Here is a 25,310-nt window from a genome sequence, read left to right as displayed (position 1 = left end):
TGAGGCAAACAAAAGTGTGCCATTTGGGGGGCCCTTGAAAGCCCATGGCAAGTCTGATAAAAAGTATTTGTAATTTAATTCTAGCCATAGTTGAGAAACTGCATTCATATTTAGACATCATTTTGACATGAAATCAAAGCAAACACATCAAAGAGTTATGACCCTTTATGACACGCTATGTTGTTGTTGTGCTATGACGTTCGCGCAGCTTTGCTTTAGAGAAAAAAACACACGGCGTATTCAGAATCTCACTGGCTTTTCAATATGTCAATCACCATGAAGAACATTGAAGTGTTTACGTGTCACGTATTTTGCACCTTGCAGCAACCAATAGCATAGTTTTATGGAAATAAAGGTTGGTGTGGATGAAACATTTTTCTGGAATACTTTTACTGGACCCTTTTTGATGTTTGATTACCAATTTGGATGGAGTTGGACATCTTTGAAATGTAGGAGGCCAGACAAGGTGAGTTTCATTTTATTTATTTTTTTGCATCTAAATTCTGTCTGATTTAAGTGCCCATTGAGCCTGCAGACATGATTGTATCTTAAAATGTTGAGTTTAAATCAAATCTCCAGAAACTCAGCTTTCAAACGATGTATAACATGTTCGGGGACATAGCCAGGTTGGTGACGTGCATCCAGGGACGGGCCGTCAGAAGTTTAGTTTTAGAAGCGGTTTTAACGATGGGATATAAAGCCACTAATGTCAAGCCAGGATTGAGATGCATTATGCCACAGTTCTGTCCTCAAGTCAAATATACAGCAGCCTACTGTCTCACCATGAATTACGCTACCTGTCATGAAAATATGAAGAACCCAATTTAAGTGAGCTCCTGACATTTAACCATGTTGAACAGGGATGAGGAAGTTCAATCTGATTTCACCGCTTGATGCCAAAATTCGAGCTGGGCAAGAAGTCAGAAATTAACAAGCATAACATTTAACAGCACAATGTTCTTATCTGTTCAAGAATGCAAGTAAATACGTACAATGTGGCATTAATTCTGTTTGTGTGTGTGGGGGGGCTTATTTTATTTATTTATTTATTGTAAAACATTCATTTGGAAAGTTTTGGATTGGATTACATAGATTACAAAAACCACATAGCATGAAACATATTTTGGTTACAGGGCTTTAAATTGACATGTTTTTTTGTTTTTTTTTCAAAGGCAATCTACTACCTTTGCTAAGCTCTTCATTTATTATTCACGTCTATGGCTTTCTTAGCACAACACTAGCTGTTGTATTGATGTTGTTGTTGTTGTCAGTTTCTTCAGTGAACAGGAACGCTGCAATCTGGAGCCAGTGCATTGATGGTCACTGCAGGCTATAAGAGATTTTTATCAAAATCCCGAGGCAGGAATTTTATTTTATTTTTTGCTTTAGAAACTATGTTGACAGTTCATAAGCAGTGTGATGACATTCAGTAAATAAAATGTTAACCCATTTTAATCAAACACACTGTTGGGCAAATTATTTTTCTCGGTCTTCCGTAACCACATTTTGTTATTTTAACCCCTTTCACAGCAGTGCAAAGTGGCACTTGCAGTTCAAGGTCTTGGCTGATTTCCATTAGAGGCAGCAATAAGTCTCAAACCAATCGCTTTAAAATTGACTGAGTGTTGATTTATGAAGATAAATGGTCATCACAAATAGACACCCGCGCACACACCCCGTGACTGCTTACTTGGAGAGGAGACTCGGGGTGGGAGAGATAACGAGAGGGGGCGAAGAGGGTTAATGACTCCAATACAAAAAGAATGCTTGAGTTGGACTTGAGTGGCACACGTGCACGGGCCAGTTTGATGCAAATGAGTATTATAAATTAATGAGGCTGCTGACACTTCACCTCTTTTAATCTTCTTCCATCTCCTCATGTCATACAAGTGCTCATTACTTGCTACTTTAGGGCTGGAGTGGTTTGGCTAAAGCGGTAGTCCAGGTTGTCGAGTGATCGAAATGGCTTGCGGTTTCGATCCCCGTCTCCCCACTGTTTTGATGTTATTGAATGGGAAACCCTGACTCGTCCTGATGACTCAATGTTTGTATGTGCTTGTGTGTGTGAATGCCGCCTCTGACATCAGCACACTAATGTGTCTATTTATAGACCAGCCTGAATAAAAATGCAATGGTTGACTGCAGGATAGGATGGTGAAGTGCTTTATAAATACAGCAGCATTTATCTTGAACAAAGACGGGATCAGAGAAGAAGAGTTTCACAGATACACACAGGAAAGAGTCAATAAAAACAGTTGGGGAAACGGCACTTTTTACATAGCTGTGAAAGGTGACACACTTTCATTACAGGCCACTGAGATCAAGAAAAATAAGTTTGGGCAAGCCAGTAAGCATTTCTTTCAATGAAGAAATATATTTACGATAAATTCTGATAAAACGGTCGCAATGGCTGCATATTTGCTAATGCCTTCAGTGGCTGTAATTGTTATATTTTATATTAATTGTTGATATTGCAGGTGCTGATGAGTCTGGTCCACTTTTGAGTAAACTATCCTCAAACCATTGACGGTTGTGAATTTGGATTTCTCATATTACATGCTGTATTCTCATGTAAGCTTGGGCATCACAAATGAAGAGGAAATAAGGAATATATAAGTATGAATACAATACGAGTGAAATGTGCAAATATGCTTGAAAATCTTACGCATTTGGTTAGTGCGGCGAAACAAACAACTTGTATGGTTGACCTGCTTCCGGGCAAACTGGTTTTAAAGAATTGTTTACTATCTCCATTTTAAATATTCTAAACTTATCACTTTCTACTGGCACTATTCCAGTAGCTCTTAAAAACTGCTGTTATTCAACCGCTACTTGAACGACCTAACCTCGACCCAGATAGCCTCTGCAATTATAGACCGGTATCAAATTTACCGTTTATTGTAAAAATACTTGAAAAAGTTGTCGCGCATCAGCAGAATGATTACATGGCCGCTAACAATCGAAATGAACCGTTTCAGTCTGTATTCAGTCTACTGAGACAGCCCTTGCTAAAGTGACTAATGATCTTCTCCTAGCAATGGACTCCAATACCTTGTCACTATTATTATTACTTGATCTTAGTGCCACCTTCGATACCGTCAATCATAAAATTCTACCAGATCACCTCCAAACATGTATTGGTATTTCAGGCTTAGCACTCTCGTGGTTTCGTTCGTACGTCTCAGAGAGAACGCACCGTGTAATCCATGGCGATGCGGCCTCTGAGCTCTGAAACTTTACGTGTGGGGTTCCACAGGGGTCGGTACTTGGCCCTCTCTTGTTTAATATTTATATGCTTCTGCTTGGCGATATCATACGTAAATATAACATAGACTTTCATTGTTATGCTGACGCTACTCAATTATACTTGCCTATATAAATAACAAATCCGCAAAACTGCAGTAATCTGGAGGCGTGCCTCGCCGACATTAAACAATGAACGTCGTTTAATTTTTTGCTTCTTAAAACCAAATAAAACCGTTCCTCCTCGTTATCGGCATCTGTTTACGAACACCTCTCTAAACCTTGATAAATGTACTATTATCCAAAGTGACTCAGTAAAAAATCTCAGCGTTATTTTTGACCAACTCTCTCTTTTCAAATGCACATTAAAAATGTTACTAGAACTGCTTTTTTTTTTTTTTACATCTTCGTAATATTGCTAAAATTCGTCCTATTTTGTCTGATGGTGAGGCAGAGATTACAATTTATGCGTTTGTTACGTCTCGCCTTGACTACTGTAATGTATTGCTTTCTGGTCTTCCCATTACCAGCTTTAAAAGTCTGCAGTTAGTTCAAAATGCAGAGCTGCTACCTCTGTTGAAACGTTTAAATCACGTCTTAAGACACATTTTTATACTCGTGCATTTGGCTGAATGAGGTGGGACTGGTGAGTGCCGCTGCTTTCTTTCCCTCCCTTCTCCGCAGCTTGGAGAGGGAGTTAGGTGTCAGTGACCGTTTGGATGCTGTTTTACGGGTTCTACGCTGGTTGGTCGGGAAGCGATCCGGGGCGGACCATTACCTTGAAGTTGCTGCCATGGAGATAGCCGCCCTGATCGACCGGGCTGGATTTGGATGATGACCCACTTCCCTGATGACGTCTTCTTGCAGTGCTTCAACTTCCTCAGTGGACTTTTGCACTATTCTAGTGTTAATGTTTAACATCACAATCTATGTAAATTGTTGCCTGATCAGCATCCATTTCAGCCTGGTCATCCTGAAAGGGGGGTTACCACATATGTGGCTCCTTCTCAAGGTTTCTAATTTTTTTTCCCCTGATGTTTTTTTTTTAAAAATTTTATTTTTTTAATTTAAACAGTTTAAGCCTTGGGGGTGAACCATAAGGCCATTTGAACCCTCAAGGTCATTTCAACACAAGCACAGAAACATGCCATGCCATGTATGCCATGTATGATATGCCTACCGCTCACTCACTCATGTGATGTTTCCCATCATTATTTGTACCCCCTTTAGCAAACCCACAAAAATCATTTGTGAGAACTTCTCTTTCTCTGAAATTAGAACATTAGAACACTCCAGCCAACACACTCCACAACACATCCTTCTGTGTCCTCTCTCCTGGCTACCCACCTTCCCTCGTCATTGCCTCTTCAGTTGTCCTTTACCTAATTTAAAATGAAAGTGACCTTTTGTGAACATGCAACTGCAAACACGCATGCACAGCAATGACACTCTGTGTGTGTGCACGTTCATGCACAGTCGTATAGCCTATGTGTGTGTCCGCTACTACAGCACATGAAATTCAATTACAATCTGTCCTTGGGAAAATTTCACTCGCTCTTTGTCGACTTCAGGCAAATTACCTGTCAACACTATCACAGATAATAGATGTATAAAACAGCTATGCGTTCGCAAGCACGTTTTGAACAAGCACATATAAATGCAAACACAAAGTACCTAACAAAAATGAGCGGAGAGTGACAATGACAACCTATCCACAATGATTTCCATGCACTGGAAGACTGAGGACGGATCAGACCTCGGTCACACTGGCGACCAAAATTGATGACAACAATTGGAAATGTGCTCACAACCTTCATTTCATTACTTCATGTGGACATTATAATGTCCACGTGAAGCAATACCAGAGAGACAAGGAGAGCAGAGGACCTGAGAGGTGGCTGGGGGACAGTGGGAACAAGTACATACAAACAATCTGAAAGGAGCTCTTGCTGTTTTGCAACAGCCAGTCATGAGCCACAAAGCGCATAGTGACTTCAATCGTGTTTCCGCCATCCCTCAGCCCATCACTGCCTCTCAATTAAATTCCAATCAATGGAAAAGCCTCATTATCCTCCCTGCCCGCAATGCTGCGGAATTGATCTATGTCCCGGTGGTACTGTTATACAATACAAAATTATAACTCGCTGGTCGGGAGGGCCATCGGTGGTGCATACAAGATATCTAGCATGGAGAGATGAGATGCCATTATTTATGATTTTCACAGGTGGTGGAGGGAAACTGGAAAGAAAATGTCTTGATGCACGTAGAAGTTAAAATTTAAAAATGTGTTTACATTTGTGCAACATGCTGTAAAACAGTGTTTTATGACAAAATATGTGAAAATTATCTATCTGTCTATCTATCTATCTAGCTGGCTAGCTGGCTAGCTAGCTAGCTAGTTATCGAGCCAACTAGCTAGCTGTCTAGCTAACTTAAACTTAATACTTTCCTGGATAAAATACACTACTCTACCTCATCAATAAATGTTACACTGCATTGCTCCAACACTTTCCTTACATCTTTAAATAACAGTGCTTCAGTGTCTACATTGCTCTCTTTGATTCAGCAGGTAAAAAAACAATTTTCTCGTTTCCTTTGGGGAGCGTTTGGGGACCTAACTGGCTACATACACTCCCTGGAGCCACGGCTACGTATACTCTGCAGACCCATTTGTCAGCGTTGACCCTGAAACACCCCATCTTTGCACGGAACCCTCCATCCGTCTTTCCTCTTGTCCTCTGATATGTAAAAAAAACGAAAGAAAAAAAATCATTCCTGCGTGTGTTCCTTTACAAAAAAAAAATAATAATAATAAAATAAAAAAAATGAAACCACCATAGGCTTGATAACATTGCCAGAAGAGGAAGATAAGGGGGAAAGGACAAAGGAGACTGAGGGGGGTGATAAGATAAACCAAGGTTGATAGGGAATGAACAGGTGCCCTACAAGAGTGCATCCAGTTATGATAACCGTCTGTCATTATCCCTACAATTTTAGAGTTTGGATCTTAAAAGCACTTATCTTCCTAATGTAAAGAAGTAATTGGGGGGTTGTAATGAAAGGAAAGAGAAGGTTGACATGGGCCAAGTCATTTACTGCCAGAGAATATTCATTTCACTGTTTTATTCAAGATACATCCCGAGGAGATAATCGGACGTATAATCAGTGTTGAGACCTGGGATCATAGTTTTTGGGACTCACAGCATAGACACATGACCCAGTTTGAGATGATCAGGTCCCACTACCCAAGGACCAGTATACCAACCAAAGGCATTTAGTGACTCTCTCTGTGGCATTGCTGGAAAAATGAAGTGGTTTTGAACACGTCAGGTAGACCTGACCTGTCAGCCTTAGTGAACCAAGAACAAGGCTCTTTGAGGACCCCTGAATGGTGGTGGTGTTTCAGATAGCCTCAAAGATTATCACCAAGCTCTTCAGCAACTACTTTGTAATGGATGAAATAGATGGTAAATTGGAACTTCTCAGTCACTGACCCCCTCTTCATCACCATGAACCTTGACTTGGGACGGCTTGAAACTCATCCTTGCCCAGCTTGAGTCAGCCATTAGCTAGAGGACACGTTCTCCTACAAGCGTATCCATTTTCTCTTTCTGTCTTCAAGATAAAGTTTTTGATTTCTCTTTAAATTCTCTGTTTGTGATACATGAAGTCACAAGAAAATGTTTGTTGGACCATATAACTGTAGATGAGGTGACACGTTAAGGACTACAGGACTCTGCAGTTGATAGAACCGCGAGTGCTGTGGTATGTTGCAAATGACCTGACAACTAAAAATAGTTGCATTAGAAATGTGGTTCTCTGCAGCATTTGCTTAACTTGGACCAAGACAAAATTGTAAGGATGTATTTGTGACTACTGAAGTTCAAAGTGTGGGTGGGGGCATCATATATGTACTGGTCATTGCTTAGCTTAACACTTAAAATGCCAATGTAAATTCATCAAACGCAGGTAAAAAAAAAAAGAAGAAGAAGAAGAAGATGAAGAAGGAGCAGCACTATTCATTTCTCTACTTTGAGTTCTGGGGGACTCTCTTAACACACACGCACACGCATACACGGACTCTCAAGTTTCTTGTTCAGCCTGACGGGACCTCTTAAGTTGTCTTTCATGTTAATGGATGTAGCGCAGAAGCCTTTTTTTAGAGTCTGCAGAGCCAAGTGCTGTATGTGAGAGGCAAGGGGCGTCAAATAAATTGTGTATCCAATAAAACATGAATAATAACATTTTCTTGAGAGCCCCCTGGCACGCCTGCCATGTGCTCAGAGCTTGTTCAAAGATTGTCACAAGGGGACATTTTCCCGTCCATCCCAGCTCACTCCTTTACCACAATTAAGACTGACTTAACGCCTCACGGAGCTTTCCATCATAACGTAGTGGCGAGCGAAACAAGGAAAAGGCTCATCTTAGCAATATTTAATTCATGTCACTCTCACTGCCTGCGCCTCTCCATCCGCTGTCTTTTAGCACAGCTCACTGCCCTCACACATGGGGCGCTGGGCGAGGCTATGATAATTGCGCAGCCGAAGACAATGGACGATTCTGATGGAGTTGTGTTGCTATACTAGAGCAACATTATAAATGTAAAAGAAGCAAGGTTGCCACTTTCTGACAACAATTGGGCACACTCCATTCAAACCATAAAAAGCAGGGATGTGCCTTATCATACTGCCCATGTTATCACAATAAATCCTAAAAATTTTGTGGCCATATCACGCATCCTTACTCAAAAGTTACGTAAACAGTTTGCATGACTTTGTATGTTGTATACAAACATTTGTGTGTACTGGAAGACTGAGGACTCCTGAATATCCTGTTCAGAGATATCAGTACCTTTATTCTCCTCGAGCATTCCCCTGATTCATGTCATATCTGTCCAACACACAACATTCTATCCAAATTAACAACTGACAAGTCATCTGTCCAAAGGTGTCTTCCAGGGCTCAGTGCTTGGTCCTCTTCCGCGCATCCATTACATCCTCCCAGTGAGAAGCATGAGACATTTTTGTTTATTAGCTTTCAACGGAGACAGACATTTTTTACTCTGCCTCCTCCATTCCCTTATCTTTCCTGCTTGCTGGCTTTGTCTCGTGTAGTCTTTTATCTAAAACTATGAATCGAAACTCCTGCTGTATTTTTCTCAGAAAGTCAAAATTATGGAATTAATCAGCTGGTCACTTGACGCAATTGACCAAATATTCTCGACGAGAAGATCAGGAAAGGGTTTGTAGCTGGGTATGCGATTGATTCCTGGAACAAGTGGAATATTGTATGCCTGTCCATTTTTCTGTTGAAGGTGTCGAAGACGCATATAGAACTGGAATTGCGAAAACAGGTGTGTTGCTGTTTCAAGTTGGCAGTTTCCTGATTTATTCGTAAGATGTTGCAGCAATGTTGGAATTGGCAAAGCTGCCAGTTATGACAGAAGGTGAGTGTGGATGGTTGTTCGTCTCTGTGTGCCCTGCGATTGGCTGGCAACTAGTCCAGGGTGTCCCCCGCCTACTGCCCAGAGCCAGCTGAGATAGGCGCCAGCACCCCCCGCGACCCTTGTGAGGAATAAGCGGTCAAAAAAATGGATGGATGGATGGATGGTTTCTCTTTCCAATGCTGTCCCAATGACATCCATCTCCACCAAATTCATCACCTCTTCACACTAGCCAACTGACTGGTAGACAGATTCTGCATATAAACTTGACAAAATATCTGATGTTAACTCGTCCTTAATCCCTTACCAAGCACACTAATAACTTGTGTCCCTCCTTTGAGGATACCACTTCTCTCGCCGCATAATCTTGGGTTAATCTTCAACATCAACCTCACCTTCAAGAGTCACAACAACAGTATCATAAAAACTTATTTCACCAGAATAACATTGTCTGCCTCTGTCCATCACGCTCCTTCTTTGCAGCTGTAACAGTGACATATGCTTTCATTACATCCAGACTCAACTATATACAATATACACAAAAGGAAGTGGATGAGCTCAAAATGACTCAAATTCAAAACACGGAAAACAGTAAAACTACGCAAACAGAAATCTATAAGATACGTGACAGTTTACACATTCTAAATGAAAAAATGGAATACCTGGAAGGACAGTCAAAGAGAAATAATCTGATTATAGAAGGAATAGAAGAAACACCGGGAGAAACATGGACAGACACCGAAGCGAAAGTGATGAAGATGTTTAAGGAGAAGCTACAGATGAAGGAGACGATAGAATTGGAGCAGGTACATCGCAAAGGCAAACCTGATATTGGGAAGAACAGACCAAGGTCAATAGCTGTTACAGTTGAAAAACACAAAGACAAAACAAAAATCCTACAAAAAGCAAAAAATCTCAAGGGTACAAAAATATACATTAACGAGGACTTTACTGACACTGTTAGGAAAAAACGGAAAGAACTCATACCAAAAATGAAAGAAGCACGAGAGAGAGGAGAGATTGCCTACATAAGATATGACAAACTGATAATTCACCCTCGAACAAGCACATCAAGACATCAAGACCAACGCAACTCACTAATAAACTGAAAGAATATATAGTATGCTGGGTATAGTATACTTGACTAAGATCTACAAAATGCCAAAATGGCAAATTTGTACACAAAGGGAAATAACCTTAAAATATTTGATTATACGGAATATAAGATATCTGATTTAGAAAATACCCTTGACCCAGATACATTTTTTGGTAGCAACAATTATGATATCGTTTGTGAGTATTATACAAATGAACAACTAAATGTAAATATAGATAATGATTGTTATGCACTCTCAATTATACATTTTAATAGTAGAAGTCTACATAAAAATGTTGCAGAAATTAAAGAATGCTTGCGTAAAATTAACAAATTCCATGTAATAGCCATATCAGAGACATGGCTTGAAAATGAGATAACAAATGATATTGAGATGGAAGGATATGAACTGTTTACCATGAATAGGGAAAACAGAAGAGGAGGAGGTGTTGCAATTTATGTTGATAAGGTTTTTAAATGTAGTAAAGTTGAACATCTGACAACTGCCATGGATAACGTAATGGAATGTGTGACAATTGAGGTACACATGAAAAATGTACCAAATGTAATTATAAGTTGTATATATAGGACACCTGGGTCATGTCTTGACACATTTAACGATAAACTAGCAGAAATTCTTAGTTATACAAATGATAAAAAAACGCGAATAATGTGTGGTGATTTTAACATTGACCTGTTAAATCCTAATGGACACCAGAAAACAACCGACTTTATAAATATGATGTATAGTAACAGTTTATTCCCTGTCATTACGAAACCAAGTAGAATAACAATTGATACAGCTACACTAATAGATAATATATTTATAAATAAAATAGATTTTAAAATAGAAAGTGGACTCCTTATTAATGATATAAGTGATCATCTTCCGGTCTTTGCAGTTCTTCATGATTATTTTGAAAAAAAAATTATGAAGCTGTCAACTTACACAATTGAAAAAAGATTAACAACACCTAGGTCCATGGCTGCCTTTAAGCTGGACCTAGAAAAGCATAACTGGTCTGAGGTCTATTCAAAAAACGATCCTAACACTGCATATAGTGAATTCCAGTCAACAATTAACTTTTTATACAATAAACACTGTCCAATAGTTCAAATTAAAAGGAAGTATAAAGGTCCAAATAAGGTATGGATGACAAAGGGGATAGAAAATGCATGTAAAAAGAAAAATATCTTATATAAAAGATTTCTTAAAACAAGAACTATGGAATCTGAAACAAAGTATAAGACCTATAAAAATAAATTATTAAATATTATACGTATAAGGAAGAAAGATCATTACCATGCATTACTAGAGCAGAATAAAAACAATATGCAAGAAATATGGAAAATACTAAATGATGTAATTAAAAATAGATCTAAAAAAATAAATTATCCAGAATATTTTATAAAAGATAAAAACAGTGTAATCGATACAATTTCAGACATAGTCAATAACTTCAATGAATATTTAGTTAATGTGGGTAGTAATTTGGCAAATGATATTCCAGAGACAAGAAATAAACATGAAATAGATAAGTACGTTGTAAATAATTCATCCACTATGTTCTTAAATGGTGTTAATGATATTGAAGTATTAAATGTTGTAAAAACATTAAAAAATAAAAAGTCTACCGACTATTTTAATATTGATATGACACTGGTAAAAAGTATTATAGAATATGTTGTAAAACCTTTTACATATATTTGTAATTTGTCTTTCCAAACTGGTATATTTCCATCAAAAATGAAAATAGCAAAAGTAATTCCTATTTACAAAAGTGGTGATAGACATATATTTAGTAATTATAGACCAATATCATTGTTGCCACAGTTCTCAAAAATTCTAGAAAAATTATTTTTATATAGACTGGATAATTTTATTGAGAAACATAAGATTTTGAGTGAATATCAGTACGGTTTTAGAGAAAAACGGACCACCTCAATGGCAGTCATGGAACTTGTAGAGGCAATAGCTACCAACATAGACAATAAAAAATTTACTGTTGGGTTATTTATGGATCTAAAGAAAGCATTTGACACCATAGACCATTCTATATTAATGAATAAATTAGTGAAATATGGTATAAGAGGCTTAGCATATAAATGGATAAAAAGTTATTTGGATGATAGATATCAGTATGTGCAGTTTAAAAATACAAATTCAAAACAATTGAAGATTACTCATGGAGTTCCTCAGGGGTCTGTGCTGGGCCCTAAATTATTTATATTGTATATGAATGATATCTGTTGTGTCTCGAAAATACTCAAGAGTGTCTTGTTTGCGGATGATACAACTTTCTACTGTTCTGGAGACAACTTGAAGCAGCTTCTGACTACTGTGGAGTATGAATTAAGTACAATAAAAAATTGGTTTGATATGAATAAATTATCATTAAATTTAAATAAAACCAAGTTCATAGTTTTCGGTACTAGACCAATCACTCATCAAGTTAAAATTATGGTGAATTTAATTGAAATAGAAAGGGTGTATGAAAATAAATTCCTTGGAGTAGTTATTGATGATAAATTATGTTGGAAACCACACATAGAAAATGTTAAAAGGAAAATGTCAAAAATCATAGGGATACTCTATAAAACCAAGGAGGTCCTGAACATGAATTCACTATATACATTATATAATACATTATTATTACCATATTTGACCTATTGTGTGGAAATTTGGGGAAACACATATAAAACAAATACTGACACTGTTTTTAAATTGCAAAAAAGAGCCATAAGGATTATTAATAGATCAAAATATACAGAATCAACACATCCACTATTTATTAAATTAAATACAATGAAATTTTATGACTTGGTTGAGTTTAAAATAGCACAAATAATGTATAAAGTATACAATAATCTACTCTGCCACAGTACTCAAAAGTTGTTTGAAATTAGAAACTGTCCTTATGAGATAAGGGGTACAAGTGTGTACAAAAAACCCAAAACAAGAACAAATATTAAGCAAAGGTGTGTCTCCGTTAAAGGAGTTAATTTGTGGAATAACTTGGGAACCGAACTGAAAAGATGTAATTCACTTGTTGAATTTAAAAGAATGTTTAAAAGTAAAATTCAATATTATTATTTAAATCAGATATGAGTTAAGAAGATTGTAGAAATGATTTATTCATTTACTTATTTTTCTTTGATGTATTAATATGAGTGTAATGAAATTTGTATATGTGTGTTACTAGTGTATTTTTATTTTTATTTTTAATTTATTTTTTTATACGAGTAGCATTATATTTTCTTTTATTAAAAATGTAATTTATTATAAATAAGTGATAGGATATGAAGAATAAGGGGTAGGACTGGATAAGTTTTCAACTTCTTCCTACTCCCTTGAACATATACATAGATATTTATTGGATGTTTCTTTTATTTTATTTTATTTTTTTACTTTTAACTTTGTGTTTATATAATTATACGTGTATATGTGCATATGTTCAATAAACTTCAAACTTCAAACTTCAAACTTCAAAACTACTGTAACAGCAATCTCTCTGGCTCCTCCACCACAGTATCAGGACATTTTAGAATATCCAGAACTCACTTGCTTGTTTTCTCACCCACACCTACTCTCGTGGCCACATCACCTCTGTCTTCCAAAACCTTTGTTACTCCCAATTCCCCAATGCATCGAGTTCAAAGTCCTTCTTATCATTCACAAAGCTTTCCTTAATCAGCCTCCTTCCTACCTCGCTGACCCTCCCGCCTCAGCTACTCAGTTAAAAGTTTCTCTCCCTCCACCTCACCAGGCCAAGTATCATACCCTTCGTTATCATTGACCTAACCCTCTGAAACTCAAGTGCTCCAACCTGCATGAGACGCTTCAGATGCCAAACAAAATTTGTTTTGGCAGGAACCCTCCACTTTGTTTAGTGATGCATATCACCAAATTGTCTGTGTTTGCACACAACTTTTGTGTTCTTGTTATTAACATCCATGTCTCCATGTCCTTTCATCAGCGAGTCCTCCTTCGTCTTCGTGTAGTCCGAGGGGCAGGAGGTCCATTTTCTTCTTTGCAGCTTGTCTAATTAGATCAAACTCAGAGCAAGCGAGTGTTGCCTGACCTCTGAGCACAGTGGATTTGTATTTAAATCCCGAAGCGGCTGAACGGGAAGATGTTGCATCATTATAAAAGTAACTAACAAGCCTGGAGAATTTACTGCATCGATAGTTACAGGAGAAAATCTATAAACCCAGCACAGAATCAGGAAGACAGATAAAGAGGGGAGGAAATATGAAGTAAAATGAGACAATAAGACAATGAAAATGCCTGTGTCTGCACTTGCAGCCTTCTGAAGCAATGCTTAAAAATTCCTGTTCAATATTATTACGTCTAGCTGATGTCATCTCCAGTAATTAATGACTCAAAGCCATACAACTCTGTCTGTCTCCATAGATTTTCTTTCAGTCAATTCCTATCATCCCTTCTCATTTTTAAATTGTATTGGTTGCCTTCTTCATCTGCCAGAGAGCTCAACAAATTCATGCAGAGAACATCCTAATGCTGTGGATCTAATTACAGTTGCCATTAGTGCAAACGGTTGTATTGCATTCATATTTTTTTTCCTACACTAGACTGCAGAGTTTTATTAGATATGACAAAATATTGTGACTTGGAAAATAAGGCACTTTGGAGCTTTCTTCTCTAATAACTGCAAAGATGAGCCTTACCAGCTGTCATTTTAAGAAGGAGTACTATTTCAAAACAGGAATCTGTCATGACTAGGGTAACACTAAATTAATCATGTAATTGCTGATTAGCTTTGCCAAGAAGAAATTGTGGTGCAACACAGTGGGTTATGGTAAATTTCCTCTTGAGGAGTTATGATTACTAATTAGTATATTTAGTAGGGTGCCATGCTGGATGATTGGTTAACACATCCATCCATGTCCCAGTTCAGTGGTTCAGGGTTCAAATCCGGGTTATGGCATGTTCTGTCCATGCTTGCATGGGTTTTCTCCGCCTACTTCCATTTGCTCCCATATTCCACAAACATGCATGTAAGGTTGATTGAAGACTATAAATAGTCCTTAGTTGTGAATGTGAGTGTGAATGCTTGTTTATCTAAATGTCAAGTCAAGTTTATTTATGTCGCCCTTAATCAAAAAGAGTTTCAAAGGGCTTCACATGCCCACAGTTGACAAATATTAACGACATCACTTGATTGAACCACAAAACGGCAAGGAAGGAAAAAAAAAAAAAAAAAAAACAATAGGGGAAAAATAAGAAACCTGTGAACGTGACCTGCAATTGGCTGGCGCCCCACCCAGGATGTAGCCCACCTCTGTTAAAATATGTAAAAGGAAACTGTATAACAGGACCCCAAAGAAGACTGAATTCCAGCTTCTCGCCCAAAGTGAGATGGAATAGGTTCCATCACACCTGTGACCATAATGAGGATAAGTGCTAAAGGAGATGGATGGATTAAATTGAGGCAAAATGGAGTGCACTTCTGGATTACAACTAGAAGAGTTGCTATTGATTCAGTCTTAAGTAGTTTGCTGTGTAAAGAAAAACATCATGACGTAAGATGTTGCAGTTTGGGCTAATTAGACATTTTATAAACTTTAATTCAACTTAAGATGCCTCTTTTTTCCTTTACAAGGTTACAGCAACTTTTTCCGTTCGTCACATATACTTGTGAATGGTGAAAATTTCATGCATTCACCACCATAGCTGCTGACTCTCTTGTTTTAATGAACACCATTTGTTGTTGTGAGCATACAGTATTCTTTTTTCAAGAAGAATAAAAAGGAATCTTTATGCCAGGCATTATACTACAATGTGTTAAATTCCAAAAAAAAGAACATCTTCAGTATTTTGGTTTCAGAATGAAAACCGTTTGTAGTAGAAGTAGATTGAAACTGGCGTGAGTGACAGAGGTAGGTCGTGTGTTATGCCAGTAAGTCACTCACGCAACTCTACTTTAACGGTGACTGACGAGCCGTGCTGAAAGATTTATCCCGTTAATCAGCTGATGTCGCTCATAAAAAAAGCAACTTGTAGTGAGTACAAGGATTAAGACGCAGGATTCTGTGTGCGGCAAAAGGGGATAATATAATCTTAAATGAGAATACTCAAAAACATTTTGAGTGAAGCGAGCTTTTTAATTTATCTTCAAACTGATGTATTTTTCTTACTCTACAAATGCAAGGAATGAAGAGACCTTTCACAGCCAGCCACTGCGTGCATGTTATCAATATATTAGCCAGGCTTAAAGTGAAATGACAAAATTCTTTCCCAGAAATGCTCGATTCCCCTGAAGTGTCTCTTTAGTCTCGCTGTAACTGAGCTCACTTTATATTTATTGGAAGCTTTGCGAGCAGCTGACAAGAGACCGGTCAAGCAGATCAGGAATTCAATTTACCGCAGAGGGAAACTTGGGATAATCAACAAGAACTGCATAAGAGACAGCTAGACGTCCAAACACACATCTCCACACACAGATTTGACAGACATTCACACACACGGCAAACAGACGAGGATTAGTGTGATGTTTGCCTGTTTGCTTATTCTTGTTATGCATGAAAGCTGATACACTCGTCGCGCTCGGCCCAGGCAAACACTTTGGATGGATGTTCATGCTAAATTGTTTAAACTGCAATGAAGGATTGGATCAAACCAGACATATGAACTGTGAGGTTACAAGTTTGAGAACAACCAAACTGGTTGTTGGAGAGAACTCAGTTTGCTTTGTTGAGCTAAGGCTTGAAATTGCAATCGACAGTTTTCAAGAAACGTTTCTTCTTCAGAAAGACCATGAACACTTTGTTGTCATCAAGCATGTATCACACAAGGTTATTATAGTTAAGGACAACTAATGAAATAAATGAAACTAAAATTGAAAAGTTTTGTCAATAAATTACAAATGAAAATACTATGGGTGGTTGAGTGGTTAGCACGTCCGCCTCCCAGTTCTGAGGACTCGGGTTCGAGTCCAGGCTCCGGCCTTCCTGGGTGCTGTTTGCATGTTCTCCCCGTTCCTGCGTGGGTCTTCTCCGGGTACTCCGGTCTCCTCCCACATTCCAAGACATGCATGGCAGGTTAATTGGGCGCTCCAAATTGTCCCGAGGTGTGCTTGTGAGTGTGGATGGTTGTTCGTCTCTGTGTGCCCTGCGATTGGCTGGCAACCAGTTCAGGGTGTACCCCGCCTACTGCCCAGAGCCAGCTGAGATAGGCTCCAGCACCCCCCGTGACCCTTGTGAAGAATATAAGAGGTCAAGAAAATGGATGGATGGATGGATGGATGGAAATGCTATTTAAATAAAATCATAAAGTAACTGAAACAAAAACTATTGCTACTATTTGTAAATTCATATCACATATGAGATTTTGGGGTTTATTTTAAATGCATTTATTTCGATATTGCTGTACGTCCCTATAGAAAAGGGAAGGTCATACATTTGTTTGAGAATTGTGTTTTATTGCACAGTATTTAGTGCACTTTTTTTTCTTTATCTTGCACTCATCAAACACTCCATGTATTTAAAAAACTAATACTAAAACTAACAAAACTCAAACTAAATATAAAAAAAAAAAAATACAAACTAGCAAAGCTCCTCTAAAAACAAATTAAGACCAACTGAACTATTGAAAAAGAAACAAATTAAAATTAAATAGAAACTTATGATAAATACAAAACAATTATATCATACATATATATTATAACACTGGTGTTCTATTAGAGTGAAGTATTTCATTAACCCTTGTGCCATTGTTTAGCCAAATATGTAAATTGGGAGTTGATTGTGCAGGGGGAAAACACAAAAAAAAAAAAAAAAAAAAAAAAAAAAAAAAAAAAATGAGCCACGTCTTTGGAAAACTGGGGGACCGTCAAAATGCGAGTGTGCCGACATTTCTTAGCCATTGCATGAGGCAGATTACTCATTTTATAACCCTGGAAGATACGTTAGCCAGCCGCGTAACATTAATGTTACGCGGCAATCCTTCTATGGACATTCCTCGACGGTGCCATGGGCATGAGAAAGATTTCGCACCCCAAATCCACCAGGTGGCGGAAGAGGCCAATTAATGATTTTCCTTGCAAACACCGGACTGTTTCCACCACGCCATATTCCACACAGACTTATTTCTTCGTGCTTTTTACTGATTGTGCATTCGACAAGATGTTAGTGGATGCGCGTGCACGTTAGTGGGCGCGCGTGCGTGTTCGTGGATGCGCGTACACGCGCGCCACTTATATTTTTGTGCAGAAAAAGGTATTGCGAGCTATTGACTTATGTTCCGTGTTAGGATATGCTGTTTGTTAGTCTGCATGGACGTGGGAGGCACGTTCCCTAGTGGGAGGGGTCGAATGGCAACGCTCTTTGTCGTTGTTATGTCCCCAAAATGAGCCACTGTTAGAGGTGGGCGTCGTTGCAATACAGCGGTTTTCCTCAGTGTGTGAAGGCTGTTATTTATATATTTTTTTCTCTTTCTTCACTTTAGAACTTTAGAATTGATAGCGTGCATATTCCACACGCATGCGCAGTTCGATCATCCATTTTGAACCAGCCTACCATTGCCATTTGCTCTGCAAAGCCTGCAGGGGGGAGGCGTGCCATTGTGGCCAAACGTGCGTGCAACGTGGAGGTGACGTATTTCCCTTCGTGCATTCTTCAAAACATGGCAAGGAGCATGGATCGGTGAAAACAGCAAGCAGAAGGGATGAAACAAAACAAAAAAAAACTTTTTTTTTTTTGCAACTTATGAAGTGTAACATGTAACGGTTGTCGAGATGAATTCCTCGTCGGTTATCTTATCTGGCCGTTGCATTTCTACGTGTGAAAGTGCTAAGCTTCGATTTTTATTCGGCTAGTTTGGATTCACAACACATTTGGCTAACGTGCAAGAGGCATGAGCTTCCTGGATCTAAGTAAAAGAACGGCGATCGGAGACACAAAAAGCTGCAAATGCAAGTTGGCAAGTAAGTACTTCTACAAAATAAACATAAACGAACATATGAGCACGTCCTAGAATGCCGTGGGGGACGTGCAGCTTCCCAACGGTATGTAGCTCGTCGCTGTGTTGACTTCCGTTCGCCGGATACAATTGGATACAGGCGGTGTAAATTTATCCGAAAAACAAGCACGATATCCGGGTAAACTCAACGGACGTCTCGGTGTAATGGAGCTTTTTCTTTCCGTTATTTCTCCGGAACCGTACGTCCTACGGGGAAAATGGCACATATCTGACACATATCTGGAACCGTGAGCACAGAGATACGTGGCTCGTTGAAGTGCGACGCCGGATACGGGGGTGTAAATCGGGCCTTCCTGTATCCGAAAAGCAAACACAATTTGCGGCTAAAGTCACGGAGGGGTCCCGGTGCCGCTCCGGAGCCCCACAAAAAGTACTTTTTTCCCCAAAGTTTTCTATCAAAGCTACCGTGTTGCCTGATGCTCTAACTATGTCATATGAAAGATTCAAATTTATTTCTTTATTATACATATATACAACACAGTTAATTTTCTTCGTAATCTATTATTTGGCTTCTGTTGTCCTATGGCGGGGGGAAATAATAATAATAAATAAATATACTATATTTATGCATAGTTTTGATGCCAATGAACATTTTGGGTGGTTGAAAGAAAAAAAAATATTAAAAAATGACTTAGTTATCACACCTCAAAGTAGAATTACTGATTTGGCTAAAATAATCGCGAGGAGATTTTTATGAGTTAAATTGCCATTGTCAAAAAATTTGACATGCATTGAAAAAATTGTTGTTATAACTTATTGCCTTATTCAAAGCTCTAATTATGTCATATGAAGTATTAATTTTTTATTTATTTTTTATACATGTATACAGCACAGTTAGTTTTCTTCATAGTCCATTCTTTGGGCTTGTATTGTCCTAAGAGGGGGGAATACATAAAAAAATAAAATAAAACTTCATATGTATGGATAGTTCTGATGCCAATGAACATTTTGAGTGGTTGAAATATAAAAAAATATTAAATATTGACTTAGTTATCACACCTCAAAGTATAATTACTTATTTGGCTAAAATATTTGCGAGGGTTTTTTTTTTTAAGTTAAATTGCCATTGTCAAAAAATTTGGCATGCATTGAAAAAATTGTTGTTATAACTTATTGCCTTATTCGAAGCTCTAATTATGTCATATGAAGTATTAATTTTTTATTTATTTTTTATACATGTATACAGCACAGTTCGTTTTCTTCATAGTCCATTCTTTGGGCTTGTATTGTCCTAAGAGGGGGGAATACATAAAAAAAAATAAAACTTCATATGTATGGATAGTTTTGATGCCAATGAACATTTTGAGTGGTTGAAATAAAAAAAAATGTTAAAAATTGACTTAGTTATCACACCTCAAAGTAGAATTACTTATTTGGCTAAAGTATACTCTTCGAGGGTATCACTGGTTTCAAGGCACGAGGGTTAAAGACTAACTACCAAACTACCACAGCTTTCTCACCACAATAGCAACTCTCATTCACTCTATGCTGTAGGTCTGTCTGAACATAATAAAATACTTTTTTCATATGACAAGTGGATGCATGTGTACTAAACTGTTTCGGAGGAATTTAACATTTCTCCTGCTTGCAACAATGAGTTACAAAGGCATGTTTCCACAATGTAATGTAAAACATCACAATACAATACATTGGACTGATGCAGTGCCTTGCAAATGTATTCATCCCCCTTGAGTTTTTGGCATGGTACGATCACAAACATATATATATATATTTTTCATTGATATTTTATGTGAAAGTTAAACACAAAGGAGCACACAATCATGAAGTTAGAACAAAATGTAACTTTTTGGCCAACATGACAAACACTATGTTGGTGTAAGAACAAGACTGCTCATCAGGCTTAACACACAATCCCTACGGGCAAACATGGTGGTGGGAGCATCATGCTCTGGGGCTGCTTTTCTTTTGCAGGGACAGGGAAGATGGTGCGAGTACAAGGGAAGTCAAGTCAAGTCAACTTTATTTATAAGATGGATGGCACCAAACACAGGGCAATCTTGGAGGAGAACCTGTTTTCATGAATGCTCTCCATCTAACCTGGCTGAACTGGAGCTGTTTTGCAAGGAGGAATGGGCAAAAATTTCAGTCTATAGAAGTGCAAAACTGATAGAGACATACCCCATACCTGGAAGCTGCATTTGCAGCAAAAGGGGGTAGACAAAGTATTAATTCGGGGTGCACACCCTACTTTTCTAAATAAGATATCCACTTCGTTGAACTTCACAATTGTGTGATACTTTGCGCTTAACTTTCACGTAAAATTTCAAGCTGTGTGGAGGCGAGTCCTCTGTCCCAGTCTGTTCATAACTTTTATGGACAGAATTTCTAGGTGCAGCCGAGGTGTTGAGGGGTTCCGGTTTGGTGGCCTCAGCATTGCATCTCTGCTTTTTGCAGATGATGTCGTGCTGTTGGCTTCATCAAGCTGTGATCTCCAACTTTCACTGGAGCGGTTTGCAGCCGAGTGTGAAGCGGTTGGGATGAAGATCTGCACCTCCAAATACGAGACCATGGTCCTCAGTCGGAAAAGGGTGGAGTGTCTTCTCTGGGTCGGGGATGAGATCCTGCCCCAAGTGGAGGAGTTCAAGTATCTTGAGGTGTTGTTCACGAGTGAGGGTAGGATGGAGCGGGAGATCGACAGGCGGATCGGTGCAGCGTCTGCAGTGATGCGGACTCTGTATCGGTCCGTCGTGGTGAAGAAAGAGCTGAGCCAAAAGGCAAAGCTCTCGATTTACCGGTCGGTCTACGTTCCCACCCTCACCTATGGTCACGAGCTGTGGGTTGTGACCGAAAGAACAAGATCCCGGATACAAGCGGCCGAAGATGAGTTTCCTCCGCAGGGTGTCCGGGCTCTCCCTTAGAGATAGGGTGAGAAGCTCGGTCATCCAGGAGGGACTCAAAGTCGAGCCACTGCTCCTCCGCGTTGAGAGGAGCCAGCTGAGGTGGCTCGGGCATCTGGTTCGGATGCCTCCTGGACGCCTCCCTGGGGAGGTGTTCCGGGCATGTCCCTCTGGCGGGAGGCCCCGGGGACGACCCAGGACACGCTGGAGAGACTATGTCTCTCGGCTGGCCTGGGAACGCCTTGGGATCACGCCGGAAGAGCTGGTTGAAGTGGCTGGGGAGAGGGAAGTCTGGGTTTCCCTCCGAAAGCTGCTGCCCCCGCGACCCGACCTCGGATAAGCGGTAGAAGATGGATAGATGGATAAAATTTCAATGAAATATATTTGTTTGTGGTCGTACTGTGCCAAAATGTTGAAAAACTCAAGGGCAAGGCAAGGCAAATTTATTTGTATAGCACATTTCATACACAAGGCAACTCAATGTGCTTTACACAAGGAAGGACAACACATAAGCATCAACAAATAGTAGTTAACATTCAGAGGAAGAAGAGAAAATAACAGTAGGTTAAAAAATTTAGTAAAAAAAAGGGGGGGGTGAATACTTTTGCAAAGCGCTGTATTTTATAGTGACATCAGGATACTTGAAAATGTAATTTATTCACTGGATTTTGACCTTGTTTGATCATTTCAAGAGTCAATCACATTTGTCAATCACTTAATGAAAACATTGGGTTCATTTGCCAAGGTTATCAGCACTTTGGTTCTTTGTTCATCTTCAAAAAAAAAAAAGAATGGCGGTGTGTGCTGTTAAGAGAATGTGCATGTTTGAAGGACAGTGACACTGTATTACATGGTGATTCATTGCGCACTTGAAAGTATATAGGCCTGCAGATGAACACTCCTTAAAAAGTCAAAATCGTCACACATGAATTGACATGGGACTCTAACCATACTGTATCGTTCATTACAAGAACTGTGAAATAAGACCAAATGTCTTGCAATGAAAAAACAACAAGAAACCCAAAATATCCTCTACGTACCCATCTAGGCTAACACGGTTGGTTCTCCCATCTTTAGCCGTTGTCAATTATTTCAAAGTGACATTAGATAAGATAGATTTGATTGAAATGGGTCATAACTTTTCATTTTTACCATGTCAGGTCAAACCATTCATTTGATTTCATTACAGGAAAGAGGACTTTTATGGCCGCCGACCCGACTGCGCTACAGCTTCAAATGCAGCAAAATACAGACGAAAGGGACAGAGCAGCTGTGTAATGGGACACTCAGAGATGTAAACGTGAACTATTGCTATTAGAGAGAAGTGTCCAGAAATACAAGATGATAGGGGGCTGGAAAGGGCAGCTGGGGGCACGGGGATGAGTGGTGTGATGCAAACATGCTCACAGAAGCCGCAAACGGTTCTATTTCCTGAAATTTTATGTATAGCTTTCCTTGAGCAGTGAGACACAATTTTCTCATCTGCACAACAGCCAGTTCTAGCAGTTGGAATGCATCCAGACACACATTCACATATGTTTATTAGTGACATGCGCAAGGCAAATTCAAAACAAGGAGTGCAGGAAAGGTAAGTGTTCAGAAAGAAAAGTCTGAGCAAGGTAATAGGCAACGTGAGAGCTCCACAAGGATGTCATTAGCATAGACCCAAACACGCAGAGCCAATTATGGACACACTCAAACCTGCATTGGTTTAATATAGATGAGAATGTGGGCATAAACTCAGCACACACACACTTAAGTATCAACTGGAGAGGTGTGTGTGAGGGAGTAACATGAACTCTGGTTTAGCATAAGGAAGATGTTCAAGCGGTATGACAGTGGGAGTTGAGCCAAATGAAAACAAACGTCCCCAAAACAGTAATTGGACATAAGTCATGCTGCATTCCCATCTATTTGACACACAACACAACAGCCCAGCATCAGTGTGCAACTTTTTGCATGTGTGTAATTATACTGCCTGAGGCGAGACAGAAACAGAAATGGATAAATAATGTTCTTTGATCACAGTACAAACACATGGACACACGCACACACATTTATTACAGTTGGCATCAACGCTACTGAAAAAACATGTTTTTTCTTTTTTTTTTCCCCAGCCTAAAGCATCTCATCAGTGTGACAACAAGGTACACGCGCGCTTGTTTGCATCGACAAATAAGACATTGGGCAACACTCCATTATCATTGTTTACATCAGTATATGAACTATATTTATAACATTGCACTCTTTTGCATTGAACAGTATGAGAGGCTTTATTGCAGCCTTCACAAGACAATCAGTCAGAGAGAGAATGACATTTCTTTGTGTGGAAACAAATCAGATTTTAAGTATGTGACATAATCATGCACACTACATGACACTATTCAATGAAGATGTGCACAGCAGCTCATTGTTTTGATTCAAATGTGTCCTAATGAACATATTAAACATTATTGGGTAATTTTGTGTCTTTAAATTTTAAATGTGAGCAGTGTTGGGGTGATTTGTTTTATTTTACTGTTGGAATATTTTCAGTGAAAAGTATTGCATTAAAGTTTAATTTTATTTCCAGTTTAAGTAAGTCATATTTGGTTACTATAAAACACTTTTATAACTGTCTGGAACCCGGCAAATTAACAACCAACTGGCTTGTAAAGAAATGCCCTTGAATGAGTTTATGCACTTTGAGATAAAACCATACTCTCGTGTTTCTATGTTCTCTCTCTCTCTCTTTTTTTTTTTTAATACCTACATGTTTACTCATCTAGCCAAAGACATTATTGACTTTATGTTGAAATTGCCTTAACGAGGACTGTGTCAGTTGTGTGCTAGAATCGCATGTTGTGGAACATCACCTTGGAAATGGCTTGGGGTGAGATTGCACATTTGAATATGGTCTTGCTTGAATTCTAATATTGCACTTGTGACCACAGGGAGAAGCAGAGAAGCAAGCAGATGCAAAGGACTTACACAACATGGTGACATCATAAAATTTCGCTGGCAAGGAAACGCCTCGTAACTATTTTGCTATTTTTGTTTCATTCACTGCCTTGCTACGTGATGCATTGAGACCATCATTGAATATCAGACATGCCCTAAAATAGAAGGAAAAAAACAGCTGCAGCAAAACAATACTGACAAATGAAAGGGGCAACGTCAGATGTCGGTAGCAGTGAGTCGCAGTCTTATCAAATGCAGAATGAAGAGCGTTCGTGACTAACGTGGTCCAGTTGGCCATTACAGGCTTGGGAGAGAGTCGATAATCATTTAGTGTGAGAATTGCATGAAGCCCATGAACAAGTCGGGCTAGACATCTACCCACACAATTTAAATGCTGAAGGAATGAGGGCGTGCAATAATTAAAGCGTTGATGCAAGAAAAGAATAAACATGCATCCACAGACTACAAGTAAAAAGCAAGAAGACATTAAATCAAAAAACATTTGAGGCTTGTTCCCCCCAACAATCAGTGATTTAAAATACAGAATGGAACAGCATTTCTTAATCAATAATGTATTATTTTCAATACAGGAAAATGATGCATTATTCATCAAAAAGTTTGTTAGATGTTTGGAAGTGACTAACACAAGGATGTGGCAATATGTATCTCATTAACAAGCAAGGATGACCAAAGCACAAAGAAGAAAAAAAAAATAGCTGCCGGGATGTA

The 25,310-nt window shown here is 38.8% G+C and overlaps 1 protein-coding gene and 1 long non-coding RNA gene across 3 annotated transcripts in view; one reads left to right on the top strand and one right to left on the bottom strand.

Moving 5' to 3' along the window:
* The window catches only part of grin2aa (glutamate receptor, ionotropic, N-methyl D-aspartate 2A, a), a 192,107-nt gene that overhangs the window by 150,359 nt on the left and 16,438 nt on the right, over positions 1 to 25,310 (bottom strand). The gene's annotated exons all lie outside the window — the stretch shown is intronic.
* On the top strand, positions 240 to 24,102 carry LOC144031910 (uncharacterized). The gene is made up of 2 exons (XR_013287627.1): positions 240 to 466; positions 22,831 to 24,102. It is a non-coding gene; the product is annotated as an uncharacterized LOC144031910 (long non-coding RNA).

Source organism: Festucalex cinctus, chromosome 1 (genome assembly GCF_051991245.1).
Source record: "Festucalex cinctus isolate MCC-2025b chromosome 1, RoL_Fcin_1.0, whole genome shotgun sequence".
In the NCBI taxonomy this organism is placed as follows: Eukaryota; Metazoa; Chordata; class Actinopteri; order Syngnathiformes; family Syngnathidae; genus Festucalex; species Festucalex cinctus.
The sequence above is the reverse complement of the archived record's forward strand: the minus strand, read 5'-3'. Positions and strand labels throughout refer to the sequence as shown.